Source organism: Podarcis raffonei, chromosome 14 (assembly GCF_027172205.1).
Source record: "Podarcis raffonei isolate rPodRaf1 chromosome 14, rPodRaf1.pri, whole genome shotgun sequence".
In the NCBI taxonomy this organism is placed as follows: domain Eukaryota; kingdom Metazoa; phylum Chordata; class Lepidosauria; order Squamata; family Lacertidae; genus Podarcis; species Podarcis raffonei.
The window spans coordinates 4,236,501-4,253,153 of record NC_070615.1 but is presented as its reverse complement, the minus strand read 5'-3'; positions in this window follow the sequence as shown (position 1 = coordinate 4,253,153).

The window sequence follows — 16,653 nt, the reverse complement described above, 5'->3', positions numbered from 1 at the left end:
TTGGCACCCCCTGCCTCATGCCTTCTGTTCCAAGTCATTGTTGTGGCCCCCTCTGTGGCCCCCTCTTGGCTCGGTGCTCAGTGCGGGCAAACTGATGGTGCTCCCCTAAATCCACCTCTGGTGGCCAACCAGATGCCCATTATGGCAAGTCTGCAGGCAGCCTCTCGGTGCAACAGCGCTCCCTCCCTCCTTGTGCTTCCCAGGAACTGGCATTCAGCATGGTCATTGTGACTAGCAGCCATTGGTGGTCTTATTATCCAGTTAGGAACATAGGATGCTGCCTTATACTGAGTCAGTCTTGGTCCATTGCTTCATCTTGCTCAGTACTGTCGACACTGACTGGCAGCAGCTATCCAAGGTTTCAGGTAGGGGCCCTACCTCTCTGGAGATGCTGGGGTTGAATTTGGGACCTTCTCATGCCAAGCAGATGCTCTATTACCTAGCTATGCCTCCATCCTTAGTCTGTATTTTCACAACCATGCGTTAATTTGCAAATAGTTCAAAATAAAAAGAAAATCTTATGAAAATTCCTATTCAAATACTTATTAAAATTTGCATGCAAATTTTTGAAGCTGAGAATGAAGCTGAGAATGAAGTCAGATCACCAGAGGTGTGCAAAAGAGGAAGGATAACAAAAGTTTGGCTCTACACATTACTTCTGTTTGCATTGGTATCTGCAAAGAGAAATGCCTCAAGTATTCCTCATTATAAACATTCTTGTGATAGGAAGAAAAAATTGTCTGGAATCTCCTTCCTGACCCATGCAGTCAAACAAATGTGTTTTGTGGACCAGAAAAAAAGGTGGGGGTGAGAAAGAGCACATTCATTGGTGACAGTCTCGACCACTGGCTACTTTTCTCTCCAAAGCTGGAGAGTGAAACTTGCTCACCTCCCCTGCCCCCCCCCATTCCCTACAGGTCCTGTTCAGCCACACAGCAAATTACTTAAAAGGGCAAATGAAATGTTTGCTGTCCTGGCCAGCTCATTCAGTCCAAGGGAGCAGAACAAATAGTCTGAAGAGCACCAGCACAGAAGCAACCGATTCCCTTTTCTTGCAGGGGTTGGAGAACTTGCTGGAGGGATCAACATTTTTCTCAATGTTATGGTTGTAGTGATGTCAAAATATTTTCAGACTCTCATTAACCATGGCCTGAAAATAACCTGGACTCAGCTATTTAGCCTGGTAAAGCTTGCATAAAAGCGTTTCTCCCCTGTGGTGCTAATACACTCAAAATAATAAGCCAAAGAGGGTAGCTGCTATGTCCCAGCATAACAGAGGTGGCCTTTTAGGAGAGGAGGTAGAGAAGCTCAGTGGTGCACCTGCTTTGTATGCTAAAGGGATCCCAGGTTCCATCCCTGGCAGCTCTAGTGAGAAAGGACCACAGATGGGGAAGAACTTTGCCACAGACCCTGCCAGTGAGGGTAGACAATGCTGGTCAAGATGGACCAAGAGTCTAACGCAGCATGAAGCGGAGTATATGTCTGAGATGCAGAAGGTCCTAGGTTCAGGTCCTGGCAATTCCACTTCAAAGAACATCACGGTCAGTGGTCAGTGGTGAAGCACAAGAGGCCACTGAGACAACCTGCCCTAACCAAGATGACAAAGTTCAGACCATACACTTAAAGGACTATCATATCACTTTAAACAGCCAAGGCTTTCCCCAAAACATCTTGGAAAACGCAGTTTTTTTCAGGGTCCTGAGAGTTGTGAGGAGACCTCCATTCCCCTCATTAAACCACTCTAGGAATTGTAGCTCTGGGAGGGGAAGAGGGGTCTCCTCACAACTCAGTGCCCTTAACAAACCACAGATCCGATAGTCTCTGGGGATGCCATGACTATTTAAAGTGGTATCATAGTGCTTTAATTGTATGGTGTGAATGTGGCCAATGATATTACGTTGCCATAGCCTTAAGGAGGTCCAGAAATGCAGGTATCACCACCACCACCATTGACCATTGGTCATACTGTCTGGTGCTGATGGAAGCTGGAAATCAACCATGTCTGGAACACCAGAGATTAGCCATGCTTGGTAAACAACAACCCATGTCTTCTTAATTCACCAGGCTTCCCATATTGTAACAGTTACAGAGTTAGGAGGTAACTAAGGAAGGTGCAGGTTGCTTTCTTATTTTGATTATTGCATTTATATCTCACATTTCCTGCGAGGAGCTCAATGTCATGTACGTGGTTCTCATTTTATCCCCACAACAATCAAGTGAGGTGGGTTGCTGTGTATAAACTCAGCACAGCACAAGCCCCAATATACTGTGGCACCGTGCGCAAGACCCTTTCCTCTACTTCTTGGGCAAGAGTTCAAAGAGCAGGTCTAATACATCTTTCTTCTTCCACTCCTGGATCTTTGGATCCAAGTCATTATGCTGGGCAATTTTGGATGAAGCAAAACATGAATGAAACTAAAGCAGTATATGACATGAAAAAGAAGCAGTTTTTGGACTTCCGGGTTGGCGCCATTGTTTAATGGCGGATTCCCTCCGAGCTCCGGAGGGAATCGGCTCCGTAGCGTCTGGGTCTGGCCGCTGCGGCGAAGCGGAGACCCTTAAAATCACAGGCGCGGATGCCTGTGAACACAGAGACTCGGCGGGCACCATTCGCGCCCCCCCAATCCGCGACGGAGCCTTTTTAAAGGCTTCGGAACGGAGGCAGGGTGAGGCGTGGTGCTGAGAGTACTCCCTCGTCTACGGAGTGAAGCCGCAAGCCATTGACAGAGAGCGCCAACTTCTTCTAAGATCGATTGGACTCTAAAACATCAACCCGTGAGTAATACGGAGATTGGAACCTTAAAAAAAATTTTATTTTGGATCTGGAACGAGCGGGAAGGGGCTAAAAAGGAAGTCCACCCCCCCTCTTTGTAAACAATTTAAAGCAAAGGACCGGGCAGCTAAGGTCGAGAGAATCTGTTTCTTGTTTTTTAATAAAAGATCTTGACTTCACGGTTTTGACATTATAAGAAGATTTACTGGAGGATAAAAAGAATTTTGGGAGCTGAAATTTCACCCCCCCCCTAGACCCGGGAACGTCCTATGAGAAAGCCTGTTGCATGGAAGATTTTGACAGCTGTCAAGTGAGCTGTCAGTCAGCTAGTTGTCAGCTGGAAAAAGAGAACATTGTTTCTGCTGTTTTTGCTGGTTTACTAGGTATAACTTGTTGAAAATAAGGAGGGCTGATACAAAATAACTGGACTTTTGGTTTTGAGCTGAAAGGAATATTAAGGAACTAAAATCCCCCTAGAGGGGTAATAGGGACACTACATCATAAAAATGGCTGGAGCATGTAAAATTCAAGCAGAATTGGACAGAGCACTTGTTCTCTTGGGAAACATACAAGATGAATACAATGCTTTGTCTACAGAGGTTTCACTACTACACTGGACAGTAAACAACAGTTTTGAGCCTGATAAGGACTTGAAACAGGAAGCCCATTCAACTGAACAAATAAATGAAACTGAAAGTGTAGATACGATGGAGCAATATGTTGTTTTGGAAGAAAATGAAGGAGGAGCTGGAGGTTTGCAGGAGTCAAAGGAGAGTTGCAATATGAGGCCTGACATGATGATAAAAAAGGACAATAAAAATTGGATGCGGAAAGCCTGGTCTGAATGGGAGTCTGGAAAATGGAGAGATCCCCTTTGGAGGAGATCTGAAGACCTGAGGATTACAAATTTGTTGAAGGTGAAAGTTGGAGCTTTGGGGACATCTGGATTTGAAAGAAATTTGAAACAAGAGTTGGAGTACCCCATAGGCTTTGCTTTTAAGTATGGAGGACTGGCTGGAAGCAACATGGATCCTGTTGGGCCGGAGCCTCTCCGAGACTTGGGGCTTAACATCAAGGACTATCAAAGAGACCGGCAGAAAGGAACTGAGAGAGATATAAGGGCCTCGGACGTGAGATCTCCAGGCTAAATAAATAACATAAAGACTGATGGATATTGGTTGGGGACTGGAACCGGGAAAAGGGTGGGTGGAGGTTGGGAATCCAAAGGGTACATAAGTATAATTTGCTTTGTCTTTTTTTATATATTTTGTTAGTGGTATGGAAATTGGGCAAATCGTGGAAGGGAAATTTTGGTCGACTTTAGGAAAAAGGTTTAAGAATAATTAATGAGGTATAAGTATTGATGTGTAATTTTGATAAGGCAAAATTGGTTTTTTTTAAAATTAATTGAAAATAAGGCTGTTAAAAATAAATTGAGGAAATGGAAAAAAGAAGTAAAGTAAAATAATAGTATGTTTAGAACAAATGTTCAAGCTAAGGTGAAGAAATAAGTTAAGGACTTGCTGAATTGACAATTTAAATTAGAATACAAGAAGGGGAGGTGTGAGGAGGTCTGAGAAATAAGGTTAAGGAAAATAAGTATTTGAAACTTTATGTGTTTTTCCCCCCTCTTTTTTCTGTTAAGTTTTGAATTTTATGTATTTTTGTGTGGTTTTTATTTTGTTTATTTTTCTGTTTTTTTTATTGTTATAAAATACCAATAAATATTTAATAAAAAAAGAAAAAGAAAAAGAAGCAGTTTTTATTTAGTGGTGCAGTGGTAAAATTTGATGTGCAGGAGGCCAGGAACTCATCCTGAGAGCCCCCCGCCATAGGTACACCCCCCCCTTACTTCTGCCTTTATGGGTAAAATATATTGTAAAATATGTTGCGCTTTAAGGGAAAATCTTCTGCCAATTAAAATGCAACTTTCAGCCTTTAAATAGAAATGCAAACAACCTCGCAAAGAAGTGTTGTCATTTTAATTGCTACCATAAAGCAGGAAGCCCATGAAATGAAAGAAAATAAGTCTCTGCTTGAGGATTTTCCTCATATTCTCACTTCTGCTAGGCCAACCTGTCATAAACAAACTTGAAAGCCTTGTTATTACCTGATTCAGGTAGGTAGCCGTGTTGGTCTGACGCAGTCGAAATAAAAAAATAAAAAAATTGTCCAGCAGCACCTTAGAGACCAACTAAGTTTCTTCTGGGTATAAACTTTTGTGTGCATTCACATGAAGGCTTATACCCAGAAGAAACTTAGTTGGTCTCTAAGGTGCTGCTGGACATTTTTTAATTTTTTTGTTATTACCTGATATACCTACGAGAGCTGGGAGGGTCCATCAATTACCGTAGCACTTGAGCTGAAAACATCATTGCTCCTGCTCCAAACAAACACTCCAGAGCTGTGCTGCCTTGCATTCTGTTTCCACTGCACCCCTTTTGGTCATTAGAGTTAAATAAATTTGCAGGCCCACACTGTTATACAAAGAGACAGACTGTAAGACATCCCTAATGGCTAATGTTGGTCACTGTGACAGAGCATCCTGGCTGCCTGACCTCATTGGGGTCAGGATGGCTCCAACAGCGGAAGACAGGAACTGTGCCATTTCTAAGACTGCAAGAAACACTGAAGGTTGGTCATGCATAATGTGGGTCAGTGTGACGACATTGCGCAGACATGGGCAAGCGATTAAATGCCTTCCCTCGAGCGCCCTTCATGCGCAGTCGCTTTGGGGGCACCAACCTGCTTTTGCAGAAGTCCCACCAAAATCGTGATGCAGAGACGGAAGCGGTGCATGGCTGATTGCCTCTCTGCATCTGAGCATCTTCTCTCTAACTTGCGCTGACTCCTTATTGCTAATCAAATCCAAAGCGGCTTTGTGTTTCCCGCACCTTGCGGCACTGTTTTTAAAATTCACGACCCCTGAAGTGCCTTCGTCTTGGAGAGCTCTCTTTCGAGGTAGAGCGGCTGCTTTAATATTTACAGATAGACACACTAATTCCCTTGATGACGGTAATTAATGTGCTGCTTATATCCTATTATGTGGTGATTTAACGAGCTGGAGGGTAGCTTATGGATCCGCTGCTCCTCTTAAACCACCGAGCGACGCTCAGGCAGGAGAGAAGAATGCGGAAAATAGAGCATAAAAAATTCATGTTTTGCTAACGAGAATCTTTCAGATTAAAAAGGAAAAAAGAGCCCACTCATAATAAATAGATGTTATGAAAACAACTGAGAGATTGCAACCCCTCTTAAAAAAAAAAAGTGCTGCTTTTAATTGACAATTAAAACTCACTTTCATGTTCCCAGCTTACTCTTGGCTTTTTCTGTTGTATCTTACACAATGTTGACCTTTTTCTTTTTTTTGCGGAGGAGTAGGTTGTATCATGTGGCAAATGTCAGAAGTCCATTTCAGATGTTAATAATCAGCAACAGCTCTTGTTATGCATGAAGGAGGCCCCCCCTCAATTCATTGGACCTGGTCAGAAGTAAGCCATGCTCCCCCCCCACAAAGTTGAAAAATAACTCCATTTTGATTTCCAATCCAATCCAAACTCCCCTTTGAAATCAAAGGTGATACTGATGTTTCTGTTGATTCGGAGGGGAGATTCAAGGGGGATGCAGCCTCCTAAGTAGCTGAAAGGAGGGCAGACAGGAACCCGCCACCCCAAGGGTCCTCAGTGGTGGGTTGCTGTTTCTCCTCCACTCAGTATTGAATCCAGATTTTGGGGGGTGCATGGGCTTTCCTCCAATAATGAATTCCTCTCCTCCCTCCTTGGTTGCTTCTTCTCTTCTTCGTCTTCACTACTGCTACTAACAGCTTGCTTCCCAGTAGGGTTGCCAGGTCAGAAGCCTCCCAGACCCTGAGAGCTCAGGGCCCAAACCTGAGACCTCTGGTGATGTCATGGGAGTTGGGTCCTGGTGAGTCTTCCTCTGTGCTCCCTCCCACCAATGAGCCCTGGAGTTAATTGGGAGAGGGGAGGAGGGCACGGAGTAGGACAGGAACCCCCCCCCCAAAGAGTATATGCAATAATTTGCAGTCAGCTCCTGCTGGGCTGAAGTTTGCAAGCTGCATGGATCTTCCATATATATATATAATGCACTCCTGTCCACCTAGAGTTTCACGCCCTCCTGGAGGTAAAGCTGGAGACCAGGTCAGCCAGCATAGGCATCTAGTGCTCCTCTTCCTCCCTACCAGATGAATTGTCAGGGGAAGAGTGAAGGGCAAGGGGCCAAGCAAGAAGGTTGCAATGATGGAGACCATGCTGACCCTTGATGCCCAGCCTCTGCTAACTCTATTGGGTGAGCAGGTGGAAGTCAAGCCAGGAAGACTTCTTCTTTGAGTAGGATTTTTATCCATGCCAGATGAGAATTTTGTGGTTGCAATGTGTGCTGCCTTACTGAAGACATGTTTTACAGGTTAGGAAATAAATGGATGAAATAATATACAAATACTGCATGAAAAGTGCAAAGGTTTTTGGACAGCTTGGGTGAAATAGACATTTGCCTACATCCGCCCTCAGTGTTAAAATGCACATTGTACTGTCTTAATGGTCATGAAACAGAAAAAACCCTTGGATACAGGAAGCCAGACGTTCCAAGAACCCGGTTTAAAAAAGAGATACTGTCTCAAGGACTTAAGAATCTCTAGAGGAGAGTGGAAAGAACTGGGAAGCGGGAGTGTTTTCTCTGAAACGCGTTGCTGTTAAATTCCCACACAATAGCATGTAAAGCTGCTTAAATGTGGAACTGCGCAGCCTGCTTCCACACCTACATATGAAAGGTCAACACTGCCTTACTGTAAGGCAGTCAAATGTGATTTGAAAGAGAAAAGAAATCCTTTTCTTTTTTAGTGCTGAGTACTCTGGGTTGCAGTATCAACAACTTGAGTTGTGCAGTTCTAATATTTATCAGGAAAAGCTCCCAGGTTTGATGTCTGCCAGTCAGAGCAAATGTAGCATCCTCCAGATATGGTTGGAGAATCATCTCCCTCACCTCCAACTGCCCTGGCCAATGGCTGGGGGTTTCGGGAAGGTCACAAACATCTCTATTTCTTTATTAACAGTAGGAACAAAATCTAAAGGCATGGAAATGGGAAACAACTCCTGTCTGGTGTCTTCTAATTCCAAGCTGCTCCCCTGCCTTTTATTTTAGGTCTTTGATTTTTCAAAGCAAATTAATCTTTTCCCCTGTCAAGGTGTACCGTCAATAAGATAAAGCCAGCACAACAAGTAATTTATATAATGGAATAAAAAGTCACAAGAAGGTTGAAATTTTTGGAGCAAAGTTTTTAATTGCCCCACCTGAGCCGAGGGTCCAGGTGTCAGGTGGGAGCCAGGACGCTCCTTTCTTCTCCCTAAGGGGTCATTGTTTAAACCAGGGCTCACCAACATTTGGTGGTCCCGTCTCTTTCTCTGCTCTTTCAAAGGTGGCAGCCATTTTATGTTATTCCACTCACACCATGGCAACCATTTTGTGACTGGCACTCACACACATCTTCCAAATTCCAAATGTGCTCACTGATCCAAAAAGGCTGGTGTAAGCCGGAAAGCAGGGCCAGGGTTTATTCCAATTTCTGTACAGTTACTAGCAATTTGAGGTGCTCCATAAAGATGATGATGATACACTAATAATAATTTTCTGTAATAAGCCGGGAATTTCTAGGCATTTAATGCATGGAGATTTGACTGTGTGGAAAGGACTTTAATTTTACTGGTTTATCTGATAGACAGTTCATTTACCATTAAGAAATGCTAGATTTAAAATGTTAGAAGGCTTTACTTTTAAAACACACACACCCCAACAGACTTTGAGACATCATAGTTCTAGAAATATAATACTTCTTACAAGTATTTTTTTTCTCGCTAGAGAAAGCCCAAGGCATGTTAAATGTATTTTCTAATTTTCCATCTGTTGAGAGGTTCAGATTGTACAAGACTCAGTCCAGAAGAGGTTGTTATTCCAGCTGGTAAACCACTTGAAATGTAAAAATGCTTTATAGGAAGTTTCCTTTTCAGGCTACAAGTGGCTCTAAATGTTGCATGACTAGGTTTTCTTCTTTTTTTTGTAGTCCTTTTGTAGTTACCAAATGAATTCCCATCTGCACGTAAGTTGCACCCAAAGTCTCAGCTATCTTGGCTATTTTAGATTTTTATTTTTTATTTTGCTAAGAATATCAAGTGCAGAAGCTGTGAGCAAAATCTTCTCTGACCCAACAATTTACCGCAATACAGAGCTGAAACTAGTTTTTCCCCAAAGATTCCTTTCCATCAATTTTGAAGCTGAGTGTTCATCAAATATTGCCTGGACTTGGTAGTAGTCATCAAATATTTGATATCTGTATTTGACACCACACATGGCAGTTGTGAACAGGCACTATTTGATAGCTGACATGCAATGGCACATTGTATTTGTTCAGTTTTTTATCTTTGTAAATCATCTTTGTATACTGCCCTTATTCTGAATTGCATTCAAAGCAACTTAACGAAATCAAGTTAAAAATATCATGCAGGGGATTATCAGTCTGCATAAAACACACAATTGTACAAAACCATCATAAAATGATTCCTCAAACATTCAAGATTGAGCTCTTTTAGCCACAATGGCTTAGGCACTGCTAACATCAGAAGTGGATTACTGCCTTTTGTTCCATGTGGCCCTACCCTAAAAGCTGGTCCAGAAGCTGTGCAGAAAGCAGCAGGCCCAGCTGTTGACCAGAGGTGGTTATCAACAGCATCATGCCCTCCATGACCACCCATTTAACCTCCACAGGCGAAGGTGCCCAGAGGAGAGTCTCCAATGGTGATCTCAGCTGTTGGAGGGGGGATGGTGGCTCATATGGAAGTCTGTGGTTCCTTAGTCTGATCCAGGTCCACTTAGGGTTCAAAAGGTCAACACCAGAAGTTTTGAATTGTTTCCCAAAATGAACTGGGAGCCTGTGAAGCCATGGTTTGGCATGACATCTGAACACCATTTGAACTACTGTGGTTTGCAAGTTGCCATGCAACTAGGATTAGAAACTATGGTTTGAGTTGTTGTTCTGCCCAGCATCTGGGAATTTGCAAGCAAGGCAGCAGAAACCATTACAAATCCCAGTTTTCCTGTACAGTCATACCTCAGGTTACAAATGCTTCAGGTTATGTGATTTTGGGTTGTGCACCGCACCAAACCTAGAAGTACCAGAACGTGTTGCTTCTGGGTTTTGGTGCTTGCACATGCGCAGAAGCACTAAATTGCGCTTTGCGCATGCGCAGAAGCACTGAATCGTGAGCTGCGCATGTGCAGACGCAGTGCTGTGGGTTGCGAATGCTGTGGGTAGCGAACGTGCCTCCCGCACAGATCATGTTCGCACCCCGAGGTTCCACTGTACATCTATTTCAGGAGCTTCTAGAATTGAGGTTCTTGGGATCTGTGTGCAGTGTATACAGTGACCCACGTGTGCAGTGTATACAGTGACCCACGTGTGCAGTGTATACAGTGACCCACGTGTGCAGTGTATACAGTGACCCACGTGTTCCAGCTGAGCTTTGCTTGAGCAGCAATGCCTCTCTGAGCTCTGGCATGTTCTTGTATCCTTGGTTGGTCTTCACTCCTGGTTTCCTCTGCTAGTCCTGCCTCTTGGTTTATCCTTCAGTCTTGACTTTCTCTCCAGTCCTGACTCCTTGCTATGTTCTTCAATTCTGATCCCCTGCAGGGGTGCCTAAACTTTTTTCAAAGAGGGCCAGATTTGATGAAGTGAACATCTGTCAGGGCCGACTAGAGTTGTTGAGCTTTCCCCCCCCCCTACAATTTTTCCCCAAAGTTGTCGCGCTTTTGGGGGAATTTTACCCCGAAGTTGTTTTTCATTTAGGTTAGGACCCCCAAACGGACTTTGGACATCCCCTTTCTCTTGGTTCCTGGCTCATCTCAGACAGCTCCCTGTGGATTAGTTATAACAGTGTGGAGTGTAAGCCCTGGTTTGGCATATAAATGAACATGCTTTGGTGTTGTAGCTGAACAACCCAATGTACATTGCAAAGTTGCACCTAGCAACTTAAGTGAGTGAGTAGGAAGGAGGGAGGGGGAGAAGCCTTTACTTTCTTCAAGGTCACCTTTTCCTGAAGAAGTAGGGGAATGGGAGATCCAAAAGAACTCTGTTACAGCTTTTGAAGGCTGAGGGCAGCTGAGATACTAGTGAGTCTCTCAGGAGCAGCTTGAGGAAGGTCTTCTGCCACACCTGAGGCAGACTCTCATTTATCTGAGCCACTGTGCTCTGACTGCTAACAACCAGCCCAAATTGGCTTGCCTTCTTCGCATTTGTCAAGGAGCCAGCTGCATTGGCTCAGCTGTTGTGGCTGAGGAGGAGGAGGAGGAGGAGGCAGAGGCAACAGCAAGAGGATCAGAGGAAGCTTGAGTCATCATCACTCTTACTCAGTTTACCTTTCTTTCCCTCTTAATTTCTTTTTTGCTTCCAAGGTTTCTTTCTTTGTCATAACTATCTCTTCTGGCCTGGACCACTTGGGCATTTTCTGGTGTGTTTAAGAAGGATGCTCCCCCCCACTTAGTTAGGAAGGTGCCATCAAGTGGGAGAGACAAATCTGACAATTTTGGTTTCTATCCATTTCTCCTTTTCTAGCCTTAAATTCAGTTCACATTTCTGCATCAGTTTGGGATATACGTATGTAGACAGACAGACAGACAGATAGATAGGTAAACAGACAGATGGATTCCTAACAATAATTCATCAGCATTAAAGTGTATTTTTCTCCCAATATGCTTTCCTTTCACACAATCTTCTTTAAAAATGCACTTTTGTATGTTATTACTTTTTTATTACTGAAAACTAATACAAGCCTTTTGATGCACACCTTCCCCAAACATACTGTTGCACGCCACTCCTGTCTCTGAGTGGTGCAGGATTCTGGGAGTTCCAGACTCCCAGAAGCCACAGCCTTGGATTCAAGCAGAAATCAACCATTGCTCTCAAATGTTGCACTGCCTCTTCTGCCTTCTGTTTTGTTTCTCTGTCACATTACTCCTACTCCCTGCCCTAAGCTTTTAGCTCTCATTGCCTGTAACTCTCCACTCTAAACTCTCGCTTTATCTGTTGAGGGCACCCATCCATTTAAGATCTGGTACCAAGTCCAAGGGATGCGGGTGGTGCTGTGGTCTAAACCACTAAGCCTTGGGAAGGTTGGTGGTTCGAATCCCCACGACAGGGTGAGCTCCCATTTCTCTCTTTTTTTAAAATGATATTTATTAAGATTTTTCCATTATCCAAAAAAGTCAAAGAAAAACACAAAAGCACAAATAAGAAAACAAGACAAAAAAAAGATTTAAAAACACATAAAATTCAAAGTCCTCACTTTCAATAACATATTTTCCTGACTTCCCCCCACCTCCCCCTCTTGTATTCCAGTTCAAATTGTTGGCTCAACAAGTTCTTGTCCCCAATTTTTAACCTTTTTACATTTCAGTCATTTTAGAAAAACCAATTTTAACTTTTAAACTTTTAACTTATAAATTTATAACTTATAACTTATAAACATCAATAATTGCACATCTGTTCTCATACTTAAAGCCTTTTTTCTAAAGTCGACCTAAATTCCCTTCCACAATTTCCCCAATTCTCATACAGATAACAAAACAAAATAAAAACAAAACAAATTATAATTATGCCCCCTTTGGATTCCCAAACTCCACCCCCCCTTCCCGGTTTCAATCCCCAACAAATGTCCATCAGTCTTAGTCTACTCTCAGCCTGGGGATCTCACGTCCGAGGCTCTCAATTCTCTCTCAGTTCCTCTCTGCTGGCTTTTTGGATAATCCTTAGTATTAAACACCAAATCTCGGAGAAGCTCTAGTCCAATAAAGTCCATATTTCTTCCAGCCAGACCTCCACACTCAAAATTGGAGCCTAAGTCTTGTTTCTTACTCTTTTTAAATCCAAATGTCCCAAAAGCTCCAACTTCCATTTTAATCAGATTTGTAATCCATAGGTCTTCAGATCTCCACACAAGAAGATCTCTCCATTCTTCAGTCTCCAATTCAAACCAAATTTTCACCATCAAGTTCTTATTTTCCTTTACAGCCATCATGCCAGGCCTCTGGCTCTCCTTTGCCATCTGTAAAATCACAGCTCCTCCTTCCTCTTTCTCAGGAACACCATATATCTCTTTCTTCCCACTCTCAAAACTCTCCAGTTTCTCTTCTTGTTCAGCTGCATGAGCTTCCTGTGTCGATTCCTTGTCAGATTCAATGAATTTGTTTACTGTTAAGTCCAGAGTTGTAACATTTGTAGCCAAAACATCAATTTGGCCTTGTAACTTTCCCAAGAGAACAAAGACTCTGTCCAGTTCAGCTTGAATTTCCCTTCCTTCAGCCATTCTTGTAATGTCCCAAAACCCCCTCTAGAGGGATTTTGGTTACTTAGTATTCTTTCCAGTTCCAATCCAAAAATCAGATTAGTTTGTATCAGTTCTTCCTTGTTTTCAACAAAATGTAGTCAAATTTAACAAATATAGCCAGCAGAAGCAACAGAAACAAAGTTCTCTCTTTCCGTCTGACAGCTAATTTGACAGCTGTCAAACTCTTACAATACCTTCAACAGGCTCTCTCGCGGATCACTTCCGGGTCCGGGGGGGTGGCACTTCAACTCCCAAAATTAGCTCTTATCCTCCAGTAAGATTTCTTCTCGTGCCAAATCGTGAAATTAATGTCTTTTGTCAAATGATGAAAAAAATTCTCTCGACATTAGTTAGCAGGTCCTTGCTTTAGATTATTTACAGGAGGAGGAGGCTGACTTCCTGTTTACACCTCCCCCGATCGTACCTAATTCTTAAAAAAAATTTCTTTAAAAATCCAATTTCCGTACTACTCACGGGTTGTTATTTTGGAGTCCAAATCACAAGAAGAAGTCAGCACTCTCCGGCCATGGCACGCGGCTTCACTCCACAGGAGAAGCAGTCGACTCTCAGCACCGCGCCACTCACCCCGTCCCCCGTTCCGGAGCCTTTAAAAAGGCTCCTTCGCGGGTCGGGGGGGCGCAAATGGTGCCCGCCGAGCCACCAGGTTCACAGGCTTCACCGCCTGTGATTTTTAAGGGTCTCCGCGTCACCGCAGCGGTACGACCCTAATCCTGTAGAGCCGATTCCCTCCGGAGCTCGGAGGGAATCCGCCATTAGCCGTTGGCACTAACCCGGAAGTCAGGTCAGAAGGTCGGCGGTTCGAATCCCCACAATGGGGTGAGCTCCCATTTCTCAGTCCCAGCTCCTGCCAACCTAGCAGTTCAAAAGCACGTCAAAGTGCAAGTAGATAAATAGGTACCGCTCTGGTGGGAAGGTAAACAGTGTTTCCGTGTGCTGCTCTGGTTCGCCAGAAGCGGCTTAGTCATGCTGGCCACATGACCCGGAAGCTGTCTGCGGACAAACGCCTGCTCCCTCGGCCTATAGAGCGAGATGAACACTGCAACCCCAGAGTCATTCACAACTGGACTTAACTGTCAGGGGTCCTTACCTTTCTTTTTTTTTAACCTAGTCCTCCTGTCCTCTGTTTTGTTAAAATGTCTCATCCCCCAGACTATCACCCGCAAGAAGCTTAGCCTGGCTTAATTAGCTATTGACACTTGCTGATTCCAGTGGATTAGAAGTGTCTGGCACAAAATTTAGCACCCAACGCCTTAATTAAATACCTACTGGACCTAGGAATTTAGAGGAATCTGGCACCCACAAACTCATAACTATGTATTTTTTCTAGTTTATGTGGTTGGTGAAGTGCAATGCCCAGTTTTGAGAAATGCAAACTCCCAAGAACTGCTGCATTTCCATTCAGATCATTTTAGGATGGGAAGTTGGGTGATATTTGGTTGTGATGCCACTTGAACTAAATCCTCCCCTATCACCAGCTTTTAAAATCGACATCCACTCATGTGTGCCTTTTGTTTGAGGACCTTAAATTCTTATATTATGCCACCCCCATGTCAGAGGACAGATACTGGGTGCTGTTCAGGGCAGCACAATGGAAGAACCATGAGGCACAGCCCATCTTTTTGACTTCAGGGTCAAGACTTCAACTATCCCCCCCCCTCCACTCTCATCCCACTGCAGAAGTTGCAGCTGGGCGTGTCGGGGGGAACCGCAGAGCTCTAAATCTGTTTCTAGTTTACATTAGGCAAACATTTAACAAACATTTTACAGCATGTATTAACGTTTATTTGTTTTTATGAAGAGTTTTCAGACAGACACAACTGGAATAGATGAAAATTATCTTTCCCCAGTATTTTTGCAGAAATAAACCAGCCCTGCAGACTGTTAGTGTTCAGAAGCTAAATTCATGGGCTTCAGATTGTTTGCCAGGCAAGATTTACAAAGCCCATATTCTCTGGCTATCAAGGCATGGGCTCAGATATAGAGTCAAGCCCCAGATTTTAACCACCGCCATCGAAAAGACTGCCGTGGAAAGAAGAGTTGATGGCAAGCATTCCTTCATGGGAAAAGCGTTGTAAATCTCAGAGGCCACAGCTGAGAGTCTGGGCTGGTGATAAACAGGGGCTGAGCTATAAAGAAGAGCAGTTGCTGAAAGTTTTTTGCAATACTTTTGTCCCTTCACTGCTATGTCTGTTCCCTTTTGTGATACTTTTGAATTCAGTGTGCCTTGGTGCAAAGGAAAGCTTTTGAATTTACTTCAAAACCAGAAACAGACTCTTATTTTGTAATTTATTCCCCATCCCATATTTTCCTGCAAGGTGCTCAAGGAGGTGTACATGGTTCCCCCCATCCTCATTTAATCTTTGCAACTATGCTATTGGGTAGGTTAGGCTGAGAGGCAGTGATTGGCCCAAGATTGGTCCAGTGAGTTCTATGGCCAAGTGGGGATTTGAATCCCAGTCTCCCAGGTCTCAGTCCAACACTCCAACCACTATACGCTGTACTGGCTCCGTCGGCACTCTAGCCACTGCACCACACTGCTTCTCCCATGCCACCTGAAACCAGGCTGTGGAAGGTCCGGTATGGGACTCAGGGACAGCTATCCAGTCCTTTCCCCCAGCCCACACCCTCATTTCACACACTTTACACCCATCAAGAAGGCATTTTTCAAGGTGGCTTTGCATTGTGATATATGTATATACCACACTGCATCGTGATATTGTGATATTTGTTGCTGTAAGTTGCTTTGGGCTACTTTGGTGAAAAAACAACTGTTAAGTTTAATAAATAATAAATTGAAAACAGTGGTAATCTCCCCTGCATGCAAGAGAACAGGTTTCGGTGGATTGAGTTATAGTGGATCCAATGGTCAAGAAGGCGGTAGAGGGAAGTGAGGGGCGGGTGAGGCTCATCAACCTGGGAAGCAAGCCCTTCTAGGAGGAAAACTCTGGTCCAAGCGCAAAGAAAAATCTGTTCCTGCTGCTTTGCAGGACATCTTTGGGGGAAGTGAAGGCCAAGGAGTAAACCCTGCACAAATCCAGAGTGGAGTTGCTAAGATGGTTGGATGGCGCCTTGTACACCTCCTTCAGGCAACTCCTGCAGCCAGACTGGTGACAAACATCTTTTTTTTTTTTTTTTTTTTACATACCATCGGGCTTCTATTTTTTTTTATTAAATATTTATTGACATTTTCAAGAAACACACAACAAACAAAAACAAAAAATAAACAAAACAAAAAAACACAAAAATACATAATATTCAAAACTAAACAAAAAAAATAGAAAAAACACATAAAGTTTCTGATACTTATTATTCTTAACCTTATTTCTCAGACCTCCTCGCACCTCCCCTTCTTGTATTCCAATTTAAATTGTCAGTTCAGCAAGTCCTTAACTTATTTCTTTACCTTAGCTTAAACATTTGTTCTAACATACTATTGTTTTACTTTACTTCTTTTTTCCATTTCCTCAATTT